This window comes from Felis catus, chromosome B4 (genome assembly GCF_018350175.1).
Source record: "Felis catus isolate Fca126 chromosome B4, F.catus_Fca126_mat1.0, whole genome shotgun sequence".
In the NCBI taxonomy this organism is placed as follows: domain Eukaryota; kingdom Metazoa; phylum Chordata; class Mammalia; order Carnivora; family Felidae; genus Felis; species Felis catus.
Window position 1 is genome coordinate 130,640,745 of NC_058374.1, and position 18,657 is coordinate 130,659,401.

General features: G+C 52.4%; 1 protein-coding gene across 1 annotated transcript in view; it reads right to left on the bottom strand.

Moving 5' to 3' along the window:
• The window catches only part of CACNG2 (calcium voltage-gated channel auxiliary subunit gamma 2), a 107,855-nt gene that overhangs the window by 70,551 nt on the left and 18,647 nt on the right, over positions 1 to 18,657 (bottom strand). The gene's annotated exons all lie outside the window — the stretch shown is intronic.

Here is an 18,657-nt window from a genome sequence, read left to right on the forward strand (position 1 = left end):
GCAGTCAGGGACAGAGATAAGATAGAGCCCAGCGTGGGAAGGGCTGAGTGGGGGATGCATCTGGGCTGGGGGAGCAGCAGTGACTGCCGGGGAGGGAAGGGGTCTGCATGTCACAGGAGTGAGCAGAGGGGAGAATGTTTCTCCAAAATGCACGCCCTTTCTGCCCTAGCGCGTGGCTTTGCCAGAGAGGAGCTCCTGTCGGAAGAGGAAATACCACCCTGCCCGGTGGGTAGGAAACTTCGGGCCTTTGGGAGTGAAAGAGATGATGGGGGAGGGAAAATACCCACTGCTTCCCAGTAGATGTAGACAGAGTCCCACTGAGAGACTCCTAATGCATTGTTAAGGCAAACCGGGAAGGCAGGGTTCCATCCTTTTGATGGAGAGGTCCTAGACAGCAACCTGACTTCTCCCCGATCGGAAAAGAGGCCGGGGTGGGGCCGTGTGGGAGAGGGCGTGGGCAGAAGCCCATCTACCATGGAGATCCCGCTGGCATTTCTCGAAGAGGAGAAAAGGAGAGGAGGAAGGGAGTTAACGCTGGTCAGATGGCTTCTCTGCGGAGAACTGTATGCTAACGTTCCACAAGCCTCACTTCCTAGAGGCCCTCCAGGTCTTCATCTTACAAGGGAGAAACTGAGGCTCAGAAAGGTTAAAGTAACTTGCCCAAGGTCACTCAGCTAGTAAGGGTGTGCTGTGCCTTCTTGACTCAAAAAGCCACACTCCTTCCTGTGGACCAGGCTGAGTAGCAGCAGACCAGCCAGGCGAGGGAGGGAGTGAGACCAGAGCGGCAGGACCCAGGGCCACTGTAGGGAGGGGGTTGATGGCAGGGTGGGGGGAGAGAGACGGTGAGGGGACAAGGGGACACAGGTGGAACTCTGATGGACTGGGCTGGGCTTTGCTTTCTGCGGCAGACTGACTTGGGTTCAAATCCCCCCTGTGCCGGTTTGCTAATACCTAGCAGGTAGAGGGAAAACCTTGACTATCCCAATTCCCCGTGCTGCCCCTCCCCCAGCCTGCCGCCCCAAGAGGAGGCCCCCACGGCTCCTCTTGCCTCGGCCGCCTGAGTAAGCAGTTCTCCAGAAGAGCCTGACTCATTCGCCTTGGCTCCCTTCCACCAGAGCTCCAGGGAGGACAGTGGCCCAGTGGCCCCGTACCTTCTAGCGTGATCTGACTACCCAGCCTCCTCTGGGAGCCAGAAGGGGACAATCCCCTCGGGACTCTGCGGCTGGTACCTGCAGAAGCCTCAGCTTCCCAAGTTGCCTCTCATCACCCAGCACGCAGCTGTGCTGCCTTATTGTATGTGCTTGTGTGTTAATGTGTCACTGTCCCTCATCAGACGGTGAGCTCTTGCAGGGCAGGGATGAGCCTGAGTCATCTCCCGTCCCTGGTGCCCACGACACGATCTGGCATAACACGCGGGCCGCTCAGCAAATATTTGTCGAATTCCCTTCCTAATCGAACAGGAAATTTCCCTGCCCTTGCCTGGGGACGATCACCGGGGTGTGGGGGGGGGGGAGACAGAGCCCCGTGGCCTCGGCTTCTGTTTGCTACCTTCACCCCGCTGCCGCGGCCCTTGGATGCGAGGCGCACAAGGCATCTGCCACATTCCGGCATTGTTTCCTCCTAGTGCTTTCGTTCCAGCCCATTCTCACTCTCTGTCTGGGAAAATCACAAGGAAACTCCACGTTTTGCTCCTGGAATCCTTGCCAGCGTGATTCAAGCCGAATGGAGCACATGGCACCGAGTTCCCACACAAACAAAGACGTTGCCACTTTCAGCGCGGTGGCTTCCTTCCTTCTGCCGGCCCGGGCCCCCCGTCTTGCCCAGGCAAGAGGGGCAGAGTGCATGCGGCCCGGTTCTCACCTACAAGGCCCCCCATGGTGGGTGCTCCTACAGTTGGGCGGTGGGTGGTGAAATAAACACAGAGGCCATCTGCCCAGGGAATGCATCCCGAGCCCTATCCACTCCCCACTCACCCAGGGTTTCCCGGATCAGATGTCTTACCAGTGTTTAACTGAGCTGTGCGCCTTGGAGTCAATTACCTACTCTTTCTGTGCCTCAGTGTTCTCATCTGGAAAATGGAGATGGTCACAGCACAAGATGATTAGAGGATTAAGGGAGATACAGTGAACGTGCCGTGCAGCGCTCGGTAGACAGTGGGCACTCAATAACTGCTGGCCACGATGCTGCTGCCCTGTGTCGGTGTTAGCACATGTTCTCGGAGCTCAGGCCTTCGCGGGGCCGTGCGTTCCTCGGCTATAAGCCCCGTGACCGTGAAATCAATCACTTTCGTGCTCGGCGCTCCCAGGCGCTGCGTGTGAGAGCAGGATTGCGTGGAGGCTCCCGTCCAAACCCAGTGTCGAGAAATGGAACAGGGAGCTGGGCGGACACATCGATTAGGCACATTCCTGGCTCGAGTGTGGCTCTCTCCAGTCCCCTCCCTGCAGGCTGGCGAGCAAAATTCAGGTGCTGACCTCCTGAGAACACCCCTTAGGCTGAAACCTATCGCCCCCTTTGTCAGAGATTATGTGATCTCCAGGGAAGAAGAGGTGTGGCATCTCACCTCTGCGACTTCTGAACTGAGTGACTTGGGACAGAGGACTCTCCCGTGCCTATGATGCCCTCGTCTACGAATGGGGTTGATAACTGCCCTCCACGATGGATGTCGGGGGGGGGGGTGCTCGGCACCGACTCGAGTGTCAGGGGCTTGGCCGGGGTCTGTGCTTAAGAGCAGCTGCCCCTTCACCAGTGATGCTGCTGTCCCCAAATCTCTCAATTTTAACTAGGGTCCCCCTTGTGAAGGCCTGGGTTATCCCCACTGGAAACCTGTTTTGGGAACTAGCCCCCCTGCATGTCACCGAGGGAAATGGGCATCAAAACTGATGGCCCCCTAGGTGGGGGGGAGACCTGGCTCAGACCTTGTCACAGGATGAGCACCTCTGGGATGAGAGGCCAAGTGGCCTTATGGGCCGGGGACTCAGACTGGCTGGATTTGAGCAGTGTTTCCACGCTCACTCCCAGTGGGGCCTTGACAAGTTCCTTAACTGCTCTGAGCCTCAGTTTCTTCACCTGAAAAATGGGTGTGATGATATCCCTCTTTGTGAGACCAGAGAATTAATGGCAGCTTATTAATTATATTCTAAGGCACTATTCTAAGCCGCCCTGTGAGGTCATCACATCTATAAATAGCCTCACCTGACAGTTGGAGAAACTGAGGCACAGAGCGGTCACTAACTTGCTCGGGGCCACTCATTCATCCCATTTCCTGGCGCGGTCCCTGCCCCTTCCTCTACTCTCCTCACATTTCCCCAAACTCGCCGGGCGAACCCACGCCTCTTGGCCTCTGTGTTCCTTCTGCCTGCAGTGACTGTTTCCCCACCTCTGCCTGACTCAATCTGGTGTGTCCTTCAAGGCCCAGCTCAAGTGTCTCCTCCTCCAGGAAGCCCTCCCGCCAGGGCACTAGAGGTAGGTGCTCCTGTAGCCTGGCATCCCCTCGACGCAGGCTCACACCCCCTGCACAGTTACAGTGGATTCAATCTCCAGAGCACTTTCTTTCTCCCGGGCACCTGCAAGGCCATTCGTGCCCCCTCTGCAGTGGGGTTGGTCTCTTCTCCACCTCGTGGCTGGGGAGACCGGAGCTGAACTCAGGTTTGCTCTCCAGGAGGCAGCTGGGAAGGCAGCCCTTTTAACTCGGCTCTGTTCTGGGACCCTGGCCTAGGTGTGTCTATGGCCCCACGACCCTACACCACGTGGCGATTCAAACAATAGCTGTCGAATGAATCCTGAGCCCTCAGGATGTGTCTCGCGAATAATAATAGCTAAAAACCAAAAAGACCTCAATCAAGGACCCCAGGTTCCCATCCCCCCGGCTGGTTCAGGCAAGTCCTGATCGGAACAGAAGCCCCGCGAGAGCAGACCCCTGGGTGCATCTGTCAACACGTGCCTATTCCAGGGTCTGGCTGGAGGAGGTGCTCAGAACGTACGAAGTGACAGGGAGATGTATTTCCCCCTCGCGGGTGACATCTTGGACGGCCCTGCTCTCTGTGGACCCAGTCTGCTTTGGGGCCCCTAAATCTGAAGGTCTTTGCTTTCGGCCAAGGGGCACGTAGAGGAAAGAGTGATCCCTGCACGCCCCCAAATCAGAGAAATTGGAGGTTTGACGAGTGCTTCACGCACACAGAGAAATGACGAAGCGATGTAAGAGTGAGAGCCTTCAGAATACCCATCTTCTCCAACATCCTGCGTTTTTTTTTCTTTTTAGAGCAAAGCCCTGTAATATTAATAAACGGCGGCGAGAAGGGAAAAGTGACTGTTTCCTTTTGACATGGCGAAGATCACAGGGCCTGGAGGACCTTTAATCTTTATTAATGTGTCTCAGGGGGGCCTCTCCCACAAGCTGTGGGAAGCAGACATGCAACGAGTTTGCTTGCTCGCGGTCCTCAGCATCCCTGGGCGCCTCAGATGACTGCCTGATACTGTTCAGAGTGCAGCAAAGCCACGTCACGGGGACCCGCTGTGTCCCAGGCAAGAACAAGGCAGCCCTAACCCAGCTCCCATCTGTGGGGGGCTGGATGACAAGGGAAATTCAGGACACGGGCCTCAGTCACATGGGCCCGCTTCTAACCAAGGGCACCGATGCCCTGAAGAGGCTCGGAAGGAACCAGGCTGTCAGTTGCAGGGATGAGCACAAATCATGCCTAGGAGGGGCCACACCTGAGTCCATTAAGGAGCACGTCCAATAACCGACACCCTCATTTCCAAGGGCTCTCCTCCGCACTGCCTGGCCGACCGCTTCTTTCCCGCCCCCTCCTTCCCTCTGGCTGGGCTGAGCACCAGGGGGCCAGAAAGGTCTGTAACTGGACACCGTGCAGACCTAATTCCACAGACCTAGTGAGTCAGGAATTGCAAGGCGGGTTCGGAGCGCACAACAGAATTGAAAAGTGTTATAGTAAGGATAGAAGAGCCAAGAAAGTTGCAGGGTCTCTCTGTCTCTCTCTCTCTCGCCCTCTCTCTCTCTCTCTCTCTGTCTCTCACACACACACACACACACACACACACACACACACACACGTGCGCGCATGCTGAGAAACCGAGAGGCATATTTTGACATTCATTCATTCAAAAATTCTGAAAACCACTCGGTGCTAAGCACTATTCTGGGCACTGGGGATCCAGTGATGGGAAGGACCGCCAAAGTTCCTGTTCCCCCAGAGCTTACGTTCATCCCAGTGTTCTTGGGGGGAGTTTCTCCAGTGGCCCGGATGGCGCAGGTTAATCTCAAAAGCCACGTTACAAGACAGAGGGGGCGGGCACCATTTGCACCCTCACTTTCCGGACACGGGATCTAAGCTCAGGTCAGAGGCCAGCCTGTCTGAGGCCACCCGCTAGGGTGGGGGACCAGGATGGGAGCTTGGTTTCCAGGCCTTTTCTCTTCCTACTCACTGCTCAGAGGCCGCGAAGAAGCCCGAGCTGAGAGGCCGGTGCTATCTGGGAGGAAGAACCCGGTGAAGTGTGCTCAAATAAAGCATCACCTAATTCGATTATGTTTGCTAGACTGCAGTGTAATAAAACGGAGTTCCTCATAAGCATCATCTCCTAATGTTTACAGAACAAGAAAGCAGAATTAAGATAGGAATTTCCAGGGAGAAAAGCATGTGTTTTAGGCTGAAACGTAAAGAGAATAGACCCGGAAGAAATCGATTCCTGATTTTACAACTCAGCTCGGATGAGGGGGTACACTGGGCGGCTGGCTCCTTGGGGAGGGCCTGGCGGATGCCCCCAGGTGGCTGCTGGGGGTGGAGGTTCCCACCGGAAGGACCCCAGGACGGGGCAGAGGGGCCAGTGGGAGGAGACGCCTTATCGGGAAGAAGTGTTGGCAAAGAGAAGCCTTGGGGACCTGCTGGGTTTGTTCCAAACGCCTCCTCGCTCCTGTCCTCCCAGCGCCCACCGTCACACGCAGACAGAGTGATTTTTCTAGTAAGAGTAGAGCCTGGTGATGAGCATGTGGGTCCTGGGGCTGCCTACGTTCGAAGCCTGGTGTGCCCCTTCCCACGCTGTGTGACCCCAGGCAGATTACTTGCCCATTCTGGACATCCATTTCCTCACCCACAAGTCATGAAGCTAGAATGAGCCCATGTGCATGAAGCACTTAGAGCGGCACCTGGCCCCTAGTAGATGCTGAATTAACAAGAGCTGCTCTCATTATTTTAAATCTGCATAGACCCCTCCCTTTTCTAAAACGTTCGTTCGTTGCCCCCAGGGGAGAGCCACACTTCCCAGCCTGGCAGTCAAGGCCTTTGGTGATCCTGGCCTCTGCTTAGGACCCCTTTGTCCACCCTGGAACTCACGACTCCCTCTTTTGTGCCTCTGCTGAGCCCCCTGTAGAGTTTGGTCCCTCGAACTGATTTCATTGTTCTGCTCCCCCGGCCCTTGACCTCACTCGACAGTTAGGGCCTGGCCCTCGTTTCTAAGCTCTGGGTCCTGTCCAGGACGTAGCACTGCGCCTCAGGCAGTGGCTGCTGGGTGAATTTGGCCATTTAACGGGGAGAAAGTGCAGGCCAGGAGCGCTTGCGACCAGTTATTATTATAAAGTAAGCACATGCCTGGTGATGGGGGAAATGTTAAGTCCACGCAGAAGCTTGAGAGGCTGTTCAGATGATTTCCCTGGTTAAAAACCCTTTGAGAGGAAGAGCCTGGGGAGGGAATACTGTGTTTTGCCATCACATCGCCTCTGGATCAGGGAGGAATAAAGCGAGGGTTCATGTTTCTCCTTCGAGAAATTAGGTCACTGGGTGTTGTTAAAGTGTGCCTTACAGAGCTATGCTAATCAGTTCTCTTCTGGCCTAAATATCTGGTAATTATCTTGGTTTTTTTTTTGCTTTGCCAGACTCGGCTTCCTAAAGCAGTTCATCTACGCGGCTACTTGTCAAGATCTTCAAGGGTAATGTTAACCACGACCACCAAGTGGCAAAGCCCGCCCAGCGCCTGCCTGGTGCCGGGCACTGTTCTAAGCGGTTCAGGCGCACGGACGTCTCAGATCTCTGCACAATCAGGAGGAAGATGATACTACTGCTCGCTGCTTCCGGGGCCTTTGCTGCCTCTGCTGAGTTCCCGGCCCTCTCTTCTTCCTCGCCCCTGGCTCCCCCTGCCCACTCCACAAATTGTCCTGGCTACGCGGGGGCACGTGGCTTCCTCGGTGTAAGCCAGAGCTCCACGGGGATCCAGCTCCCTGCCTCCCCACCCACCCCGTGATGTCGGCCTGCCTCGGGTTCTTACCCCCCCCCCCACTCCCACGCACCCTCTGAGGCCTGGCTGGAGTCTCGACTCTGCCAGAAAGTTCTGTCTGAACTCTTGTGGCACTCGGAGTCCAAACCACCTGCTTTACTCTGTGGCGGACCAATGGTCGCCAGCATGCGTGTGCGTGTGCACGTATGAGCACGTGTGTGTGCATGAGTGTGCGTGTGCGTGCACGCTCCTGTGATCACGTTCTTTCCATACTTAGATTATACACCATTTGAATACAGGGATCAGGTCTCCCTCTGCCTCTCAGCCTCCATAGAACACTGATCTCACTATAAGATTCTCCTTACACACTTCGTTCATCCAAAAAAAAAAAATCAATAATAAGCCTATATTAAACACAGTCCACCGTGTGCCGGGTACTGTGACCAGCACCGGGGTGTTGGCCTAGACGGTGATTGACTATCGATGGGAGGGCAAACGTGGAAAAAGAATTTAAGGAAAAACCCAATCGATCCGGGGCAGTTCATCATTTGGCGCTCAAAACTCCACAACCCAACTTTTGACCTAACATACGAGGTGACGTCAATTACAAATAACATTCACCTTGACATGTAAATACAGATTCTATGGGCTTAACATCTTCTGACTAGTGGGTGTGTTTGGAGGGATCTATTTTTAAGTTTGTATCTTCACAACCTGATAATCGAAAAGAATGATGATCATAGTGGCCAAATTATTGAGCTTTTAAAACAGGCTCTACCTACAACGAGTTCAGGGTCCGGAACACTCTCAGGGTAGGCCCTCTCATACCGACTTCTCTGAAGGAGAAACAGAGGCTCAAAGTTTAAGTCAGCTGTGAAAAGGGCAGGCCGGGCGGCTGGAATCGCCAGCCGGGTCCAAAAAGTGTCCGTTCTTTACAGGTTTCTATGTCTATGCTTCTGACGTTCTCAAATTATAGAGAAAGAAAGAAATGTTTTGACCTTGTGCTAATACGTTTTCCGTAAGGTCAGAAATAAATAAGTGAAAATTAATCTGACAATCTGCAAGCAGGCTGAAAAATACCACTTCACTTTCCCCTTGGATTCGACCCCCGTAATTGTTGTGCTCATTGACAGCTGATTGGTTTAAATAATTCATACCCTTTCGTGAGGCCTGTTGCTTGCAATTGGCATTTGCTTGATGAGGGCTGTGACTGACGGGCGATTACAGGCTGACATGTTCCGGAGACAGGCTCAGAGCTGCCACCCCCACCCCCCAACCCCGGCGTCTTAAGGCAAATCTGTGTATCAGGACCTCACTGCTCTGTAAAGCGTGGACTCGTCAACAGACAGCTTTTTTTTTGGATATTCTGACCACATGTACATTCCCAGCCTTCCTGTGGGCCAAAGGGAGAGGGCTGGGCCGTGTGTCCTGGGACACTTGTGCTCTAAGTTGCAGACGTGACTGGAGCCTGTGTGCTCCAAGGGTCTGCCTGGAGTCCCTGCCTCCACATCCTGCAAGACAGAGCTCTTGTCTCTTTTCCAGGCCGTCAGGAACCCAGAGCTTCTGCTGTGGAGGGTGGAGGGACTCCAGTTTCTCCCAGCCCCTCACCCAGGAAAGAAGCTTCCACTAGTGGGAAAAGTGACCAGCCTTTTTGAAGAGAAGAGAGGTATATGCGGAGATAAGAGGGTACGGATGGGGCTCAGAGGGGCAAGACAGCCGTAACCCCAACAAAAGGCAAGAAAGAAGGGCACTAAGGAATCATGGGAAGAAGGATGCAGATGAAATTCACAGAAAAGCTAGAAACCTTTCCTCGCTAGGAGAGGCAAGGGGACACGGACCTTACTTAGAGCCACACTGGGAACGTGTGGAGGGGAGGCCAGGAAGGGGCCCGGGAGGGGCAACCTTTTGCACAGATGGGAAGGGGCCAGGCAGCTGGAGGAGGCCGAGAAACCACAAGCATAGAGGCGGCTCCCACCAGGCCGTCTTCAGTGCCGCTCTGTGCGGATAAGAGAGCAGCGGCTCCCATTAGCTGGGTCTCAGGATGTCAGATTTCCCCCAGCTTGTTGGGGTGACCTTGAACCCGGGAGCAGTTTTGGTGGCCTTCTAGCTCTTAGGTCACATGGCCAGTCCTCCTTCCCCACGCGTCCAGCAGACATGGTACCTCCCACATCGTCGCCGCCATCAGACCTCACTGGACCCCTGCATAGCAGAGGCCCACCCGGGACCCCCTGAACCTGAGTCTGTATTTCAACCAGACCCTGGGTGACTTGTGCACATTGATGTCTGAGAAGCAGACCCCAGGACTGTAGGCTTCTGGGCGGAGGATGGCATCTCCCTTGCTGACTGCTTTGATCCCCGAGCATGGGGCCGGACACAACCTGGGACCTTAACAGACACGTGTTGAAGGAGTGAAGTAATGAATCTCTGCAGACACCAAGACAGTGGGGTGGGGAGGGGGCCCAGTGATGGGAAAGAAGGCGATCGATCAGCCCGAGTGGGCAGCAAGGATTCGGAGAAGGTCGAAAAGACCGGAAGTGGCATTCTCTGAACTCTACTGACGGCAGAATGACTGGTAGAACTTTCACGTGGATAGCAGTCCGCCTATGAAGAAAACGTCTTGCAGCACGGATCTCTTTTGTGGATTCTCGAATGCCGTGGAAAAGGCATCTCCACGTGGAAACAAGAGGCAAGAGCCCTGTGTGCGGAAGAAGAGGCGGGCGAGGGAAGAAGCGAAGGAGGAGGTTTGATCCCAAGAGCCGGGGGGAGAGCAGAGAGGGCTGGCACCCTTCTGCCGCGCGGCGCTGGAGAAAGCTGAGTAGGTGAGCGAGCTCCCATAGGGGACCGAGGGCTTTGGACTCTACCCAGAGGTTCCAGTCTCCATGCCAAGCCCTCACCTGAGCAGTGTGCTTTATGGTTTACTGCACTGGAGTTTCAGCAGATGTCGTCTCTACCTGTCACTTTCAGGAGCTGACAACACCCAGGTGAGAGGGAGAGGGCAGTGTGTGTCGGGAGGGGAGGGGAGGGGATGTGCCAGGGGAGTGAGGCAAATGCACTTGACTGCTGGTGGGTTGTGGGGCTTGGGCAGCTGGTGGCTGTCCCTCCCTCAGGATCAAGAAAGGCCTGGTGGTGCCCATGCTTGGCCAGGTCAGCCCTGGCGACTGAGGAGTTCGGGGGGCTGGGCCCCTCCCGGAGGCTGATAGCTGCGGGCTGGCGTTGGTTCTGGCCGATGGTGCCATGGGGCCAGGCCGCCATCTTGGTTCTAGCATCTCTGAGCAGGGGGAGGGGCGACCACGGGAAAGTTACTTCACCTCTTCCCTCACCTTGGACCCAGGACGAACTCATTTTACTCTTAATGCTCAAACCACACCTGAGATGGGGACCCTCTTAATTCCCATTTTACAGATGAGGAAGCCCAGGCCCAGGGCGAGCCCCGGAGACAGCTGGATCGAACGCGGGCAGTTTGAGTCCCTACACCACGTGCTGACCCACTGTGCCCTGCAGGGGAGAGGTAGGGAGAGGCTCCAGGTGGGCACTCCGGAGCCAGACTTGCATCCTAACTCGCTACCGATGGGCTCTGTGAGTCTCCCTCAGCCTGTTTCCTCATCTGTATGACAAGTTTAATTATAGGAACATCTCAAAGGGTTGTTCCCAGTGAGGGTCAAGATAAAGTGATAGCAGCTGGTCATCTAAAACAGTGCCCGGCATAAAGTACTTCTTGCTTTTGGTATTTGTCAGCTTGGGGGGGGGGGTGGGGATAAAATACAGTGACTTAGGAGGTGAGTGATCGGAAAGTCTCAGTCCTTTCCCCTCCTCTCCTCCTCGACCCAACAGGTAGGCTCCGGTCAGTTTCTGAAGCCGGGTGGGAGTGAATTCCATCCTGTGACACGGGCGTCTTTTTATGTTGACTTTTTTTTCAAAGAGCTGGGAGTACGTCCAAGGTGGCAAGTCTCATTTGTATGGATAACGGCTCTAGGAATTACGTCCCATCAAACAACCCCCGGGGCCTGCTGGGTTACATTAAGTTCCTGATGTCACCCTGCCAGTTGAAGACACGGCTGTCGCTGGAGTGTCAGGGCTCCCGGGTGCCCCGCTCACTGCTCCCTCCTTTTCCGTAGTAGGGAGAGGTTTGAGAAAGAGAGAGAGGGAGGAAGAGAAAGGCTGGCTTGAAGTTTCTGTGACTGCTGCCGACCACAGTGACTGTCAACAGGCATGACAAGATGGTAATGGCAGCCACCGTCCTTACTGAGAGCGCTGTCTGCGCCATCGGTCTGGATCCTCATGGCGACCCTCGGAGGCGGGCGGGCCTGCCATCCCTCGTTTTAGGAGGCAGAGAGCTGAAGTGGATTCGTGTCCACGCAGTGGGGAGGCGGTGGGTGCTTACCAGTCACACCTGCCCTGTGGGCTACTAAGCCCCCTTGTGGTCTCACCCCAACCCTTGCGGAGTGGGCTTGGCCCATGCTACCTTCTGGGGAGGCCAGACCCGAGATACCTGCTTCCACCTGTGAATTTTCACAGGGTTGATCTTGCCCTCCCAGCAGCTGTAAACCACACGCCAGCAGCCTGCACCTTGACCTTTCTTTAACTACCACGGTCTCGGAAGTGCCTCCAAACCTGAATCTTTAGTGGCGGCGGAAGATCCTTCTCTGGTTGAGACCACGGCCCTCTCTTTAGGGGAAGAGTCTTTGCCACCTGGAACCGCTGACGGTGCACCTGCCGTGTGCCATTCACCGCCCCCCCCGCCCAGGTCAAGGAGCTCGCCGGAATAACGATTTCACTCGTTTTGCCAATGAGAACCTTGAGGCCCAGAGAGGCTGAACCACTGGCCTCAGGTCACCAGCCGACTCCTATTTTAAGTCACTGGCGTCTCAGATCCACCCTGGAAGCCCAGGCCTTGTCAACACCCTTTTCCTGGGAGACTGCTCGGAGGAGGCATGAAGTGAGCCGATCTGCCAGAAGTTCCTTTGTCTGCCATGGCTCACCACGGAGGAGGCAGGAATTACCCGCCTCTGTTTCACAGAGGGACGCACGGCCTCAGAGGGTGAAGAAAGGGCCTCGGTCAAGGTCACGCCGCCCAGAAGTGGAAGAGCAGACCGCCGCCAGCCCGGATCCTCTGCCCCCACATCTGGTGCCATTTCCTCTACCCCACGGTGTGGGAACATCTGCCGGCCAGCCTCAGCGAGGGCCCTAGAAAAACGGCGGGGGCCTCATTTCCCTCAGCTGCCGGTCAGAAGGCTTGTCTCCCTTTCTGCCTCTTGTAATATGAAGTGCGCGCGCGCGCACGCGTGTGGGTTTTAAAAATCTTTTGTCAGCACCAAATTCATCTGAAATTGCAGCAGGCATAATACTTCCGTGTCCTCTTTACGCTCTTCGGTTCTAACAATCTTGCAGGTATCAGCCGGCCTCCGCTTCAGAGGAAAAATAATAATGAATGACTTAAAATAACTCTGCGGAGGAAAACGAAGGTTTGATTTGAATTGCAGAGGGAACGGCTCGCTTTCAGTCCCTCTCCCTCTCTTCGTTTGCTGGCGAAGGCTTTCAGACTCTGCAAGATCATTCTACATTCGGAGATTCCAAGGCTCCGGGAAAAACTAGAGTCACGTTGTTCGATCCACGAGGGTATTTGTCAGGCATCTTTCCCCGTCATTCCAAAATACTACCAGTATCACCTTAAGAATAGGAAGCATTTAGTTCTTTGGCCTGTCCTTTCTTAAACATTGTCCGGGACATAGGGAGTGATACGGTTTCCCTACCACTGTGCTGCCTACACGAGCATCTTCCTCGGGGCTGCATCAGAGTGGCCCACAGGCCACAGAAGCCTGTCTCATTAATCACGGTGATCCGTATCAATACAAGGGAATTCTCAGAAGGAGGTGAAATGCAGGTTTAACCAATGAGGCCCTATCTGAGGAGACTCATTATAACTCCTTACATCGGTCCCAAGAGGACATGGCGGGTCACGGGTGTGCTGAACGCTTTAATAGAAACCCTACTTAACCCACATGGGCATAAATGAAGCTGAAATTACGGAGAAGTATGTGCTGGCGTGTGCTGACCCTGTGGCTCGATTCAATCGTAATAAAGTTCTGCGGATTTAATACATTTTCTCCGTAGAGTGTCACAGCCGACGGAGTTGTGAATAGCACGTTCTGTTTTTGCCTTGAGAACAGTTCTCGTCAACCAAGTAGCCAATGGGAACTCAGTTAATTAATAAAAGTACATCCCTTTTAAGTACTGCTGTGGCTTGACTGGCCCTTGATCGCATGGATTTGAACAAAGCCAGTTTGGAGGTCGCTAATAGGAACTTGTTACTGAGCTGTCATTTACAAAATGTACTTTGAGGCTCTGAGTCATCAGGTCACGCAGTGATGCCAGGGGTGGGGACGGAGGGAGGCTTAGGGTTGAATCTATTGATGTGCTGGAACCCAGAGGGGAGGGCAGCTGCTCCCCAGGCTTAGACCCCAGGTCAAATGGGGCCACATCAAGTGATGGGATTGTTACCTCCCCAGGTGCCAATTGGGGTTGGCTTGCAAAGCGCTGAAGAATGAATCACACCCTGTCCTGGCTGAGGTTTATGACACGCGATTTGGGGGCGGGGGGGGGGGGTAGGAGCAGGAAAGCCTGACTTTGTCCCATGTCACATGACTTTGTCCCATGTCACATGACAGGGGCCAGCAAGTCACCAGAACTGGGAGAAGATGGCCATCAGTCAGAATCTCAGTTTCTAACCCTTGTGTGAACCAAAGGTGCCCCCTCACCCCCCTTCCCCTCTGATCTTAGAGAATCAGCCCACTCTCTCTATCACCTTCTACTACCCTCTTTCCACACACGTTCACGTTTGACCCAATTCCCCCTTCTATCCAAAGACGCGACCCAATTCTCGAGCCTTCTCCCCCACAGTTCTGACCCAGTTCTCTCGTCATTTCCACAAAGACGTGACCCAATTTGGCTGCATCCTTCCCCATGCACATGCGATAACATTCCCCCTACGCCTCCCCACACTACAGATCTGACCCAATTTCCACCTCCATGCTAGTCATTCACACCTGTTCCCCTCCCCCGCCCCACTGGACCGGAGCCAGACGGCTACCTTCCCTTTCTACAGGTGACACCAGCCCCTTCTTTTAATATCCAAGACAGAGCTGCACCTCCGACAGCAACCTCTTCTCTCCCCAGCTACGTCCCCAGGCATTTAACCTGATTCTCCCACTCCTCAAACCCTGCTGGGGACATCATCACACCCCCTCTTCCCAAGGACATGTGGTTCGTGTCATTGCCGGAACGTCCAGCCCTCCGACACAGCCAACATCCCCAAAGTTTTCGGCGTAACCAGAGCAGGCAATTATCTTGGCACCTGGCATGGCCAGAGGAAACCGTACAGCTGCCCGTGCCTTAATCTGATATTCAGTTATTAGGTTATTTTTGAAGAAATCATTTTGTTGGCAGCGTATCCGTCAGCATTTTAAATTTTCTTAAAAAAAAAAAAAAAAAAGGATGTGGGAACCGTTCCGGTGAACTGTGGTGGGCAGTCAGGGCTAAAGGCCTTTACAGGAAGATGTGGAAAACAGCCAAGGCGCCAGCCACGGACCGCCCCCCCTTGCTATGTCCGCGGGACTCCTTAAGAGGTTACAGAAGATTGCTCTCCATGGATTCCTCATTCTCGGCCGCTACCTAGTTAAAAAGTAAATACGTTTCAATGATCACAAATGATTTTTACTTAGCCACCAGGAATCAGACCACAACCATTTTTGCATTTTGTAAAAGCCCCTACACAGCTGTCACATGACAAGGGTATTAGGTACTATCAATTTTGGGGACTGATTTGAGTGAATGACCTTGGGCTGGGGGCGGGTGGTTGAGGGAAGGGGGGAAAGGGCTTTTGCAGCCTCGCCCTGGCTTCTGTAACTGTTCCTTTGTCCCTGTCCAGTGGTCTGCTTGTGTTTGAGGCAGGAAGAGCCCGTGGCTCTCCTCCCTTTTCTCTGAACTCTGAGCTGAGGTGACACTCGTGGTGGAACTAGAACTAGAAACAGTTGTTGTTTTGACAAATCCAGCATATTGCTGTGAATAGGGTTTCTCTTCTAAAATGAAGCACCATGAGTTCAAAGCCTTTGGACACCGTAAAGAATGTTCCGAACGTTCTTACCATGATGACAATCCCTATGATCATCACTGTTGTCACCATCTCCATCATTGCCACCTTCATCACTACGTCTTCATCACCATCACCACTAGACCCCCACTGGCACCACCACCACCACCACCACCACCGCCATCATGATCATCAACATCACTAACACCATCACCACCACCACCATCACCATCACCACTGCTGCTTCCACCATTAGCATCACCATCGCCACCACCATCACCGTCATCATCGTCATCACTAACATCATCACCACCACCACCATTACCGTCATCACCACCACCACCATCCCCACAACCACCACCATCACCGCCATCATCATCGTCATCACTAACATCATCACCACCACCACTGACGCCACCACCATTAACATAATCACCACCATTACCATCATCATCATCATTGCTACCATCATGATCATCATCACCACCATCACCACTACTGCCACCATCATCGTGATCGTCTCATCACCACCACCATCAGCACCACCTCCTTCACCACTATCTTCACTGTTACCACCATCACCACCACACCTAATAACTCTGATTCTGTCCTGCACCGTTCCATTCTTTGTCTCCTGTCAACCTTTATTTTATTTATTTATTTATTTATTTATTTATTTAGAGAAAGAGAGAGGGAGAAGGAGAAGTAGAGAGAGAGGGAGAGAGACAATCTTAAGCAGGTTCCATGCCAAGCATGGAGCCCCACATGGGGCTCAATCTCACAACTGGGAGATCATGAGCTGATTCAAAATCAAGAGTCAGATGCTTCACCAGCTGAGCCAACCAGGTACCTCACTCCTGTCAACCTCTTTATATATTTATTTATATTTTTATAAATAGGAATGAACGTGGAAAAATCACTTTCTATGTTTTTTATTTACAAATTTTTATCTGCTTTATTCATAAATAAGTTAGAAGCTCAAGATCTGTCGATGTATATCTCATTATTGATTGATTGATCAATCTATCCATCCATCCATCAGTCTATCCACCCACCCATCTAACTGTCCATCCATCCATCATCCATCTATTATCTATCTATCATCTATCATCTATCATCTATCTATCTATCTATCTATCTATCTATCATCTATCATCATCATCTTTTTCTTTCTCTTTTTGGTTGTATTTCTAGGACTTTCTCCTTTTTCTTCAGACCTCCACGCTCACCTGCAGCTTGTTTGGAGCTCAAAACCTACAGCGAACCAGTACGGCAACTTAGCTCATAGAGAATGCTTCCAAACACCTTAGTACAGAGACCAGAACTTTCTTATTTAGAAAGAGAATGATGAAGAGAAACTAAACTATTTTATCTTTCTGTGGGAAAAAAGAGTACATGTCTTTATTCAGCATCGAAAGTTTCTAAAATGGAAGAAGTCAGCAAATCCGAACCTTTGGTTCGTAGCCAGTGCGTTAGGGCCATCATGTGCACATTGTTGACATCCGGTGAGTGCTCGTTGAATTGGATTCGAGTGTCAGCTTTTGGACCAAAAAGGAATTAAACCCATAGTTCCTTGGGCCACCACCTTTATTCTCAGTCTCTTTTTGGGTCACATCCCTAATCTTTCCCAGTCTTTCCTTTTGTCCCTTATCAAAATTCATGACCCTGATGCTGAAGTAAAATTGATTATTAATGTTTGGAATCCATTGGGTATACAGGATTTACATCCCAACTCTTCCAACAACTAGCCTGAAAAGGTCATTTTTCTTTTGGCCTCAGTTCTCTCATCTGTGAAATGGGAATCAATGCCATATAGGAAACACAGTAGGAATTGAATGAAAGAAGGTCCATACGGTTGTAGCTCCCAAAGCACCCGGCTCATGGTAGGCATGTGCATGGTACATGTACATTTCCTGTGGAATATCACGTCCTCCTCTCTGTCCATTTCTGGTACAGCCAAAGGATGCCTGGGCTGCATGCTCTTAGGGATCAGCTCTCCTTCTGCCATCAGCTGTCCTTACCATCCTCAGCCCTTAGGAGAACCTGATCGTTGAATTAGGGAAGTGTAACATAGGCAGACCAGGGGGCAGGATTTCCCTGTGAACTCACTGCCTTTTTACCCACCGCAGGAGCGCTCTGAGACAGCCCATCACCATGGACAGGAATGGTTCCCACAGCGTGGTGATTCTTGAGAAGGAGCTGCAGGGTGGGAAGCCCCCCTGTTGGAGTGAAGAGGGTGAGGAGGGAACCCTGAACCTGACTCCCACCAGTGCACCCGTTAGCTGTGTGACTTAATCTCTCAGCTCCTTAGTCTCTCCTTCCTGCTACGGGGGCTCCTAAAATAGATGCTGTGTATTGTTCTGAGGAAACGATAAAAACACTTGGCACCTAGGAGTGTCCTCAGGAGATGTTGTTTTCCTCTCTTCCTTCTCTCTCTATCCTCCCTTTCTTTTTGAAGACATTCTTTTCTTTGCATTTCCTTTTCATCCGAGGTTTTGTGATACCAGATTTTGAGAAATGCTGACTGCTCACCGGTGGCTTGTATGGAACCCTACAGTTATTAGGAGGGTGGACACTAAGAAATCCAATAAACAATAAATATTTGTTTGTATAAATAAGAATGGCAACAACATAATTATTTGGGATCATTATTAAATTGTGAAATCAAATGAAGCCAAAGTGATAATAATTGCACTGAAAGTCAGTGGACAGCTACACCCTCTAATTTGTTTGAAAATACTACCCTACTTTGTTATTGATGCTTAATCACGCAATTATTAAAAAGAAGACCTCCAAGCTGACAATACTAATAATGGTGATAAATCTTCCTGACGTGGAGGGCTCTCACTTTGTTTTAATTGAAGGGAAGCTATGGAAGTGTTTTCCCTCATTTGAAAAAAATCTTCCTTTTTTTCTCAGGCCATCTGTCTGGCTATTAAAATCCCATCAGCTTCATTGCGAGAACGCTTACTTCCCCCACGCCTGCCATCCCAAAGGGGGCTCTTAGAGCCAACTAGTTCACGACAGCTCAGGCCCCTCCAAAGGAAAAGCATGCTGCTCTCAACTCGTCCTTTGAGGCATCCTTTCTTCCCTGGCCTCTCTGTACACGGCTGCATAGACGGTGATTTATTTCCAGGCCCCCACAGTAACACCCAGCAATCAGTTTATACCTTCGATAATGTGTTGATTTGTTCAACTGTTTAAGAAGTAACTGTCTCTTCTCAGCAGGCTAGGCTGTAACGAGACAGTGCTGGATGTTCAGGATAAACACGCTTGGGGTGAAGTTCAACGCTACGATTTCAAGACCATGCTCTATAGACGAGCCTGTGAAACTAAGTGGTTGAGTCAGG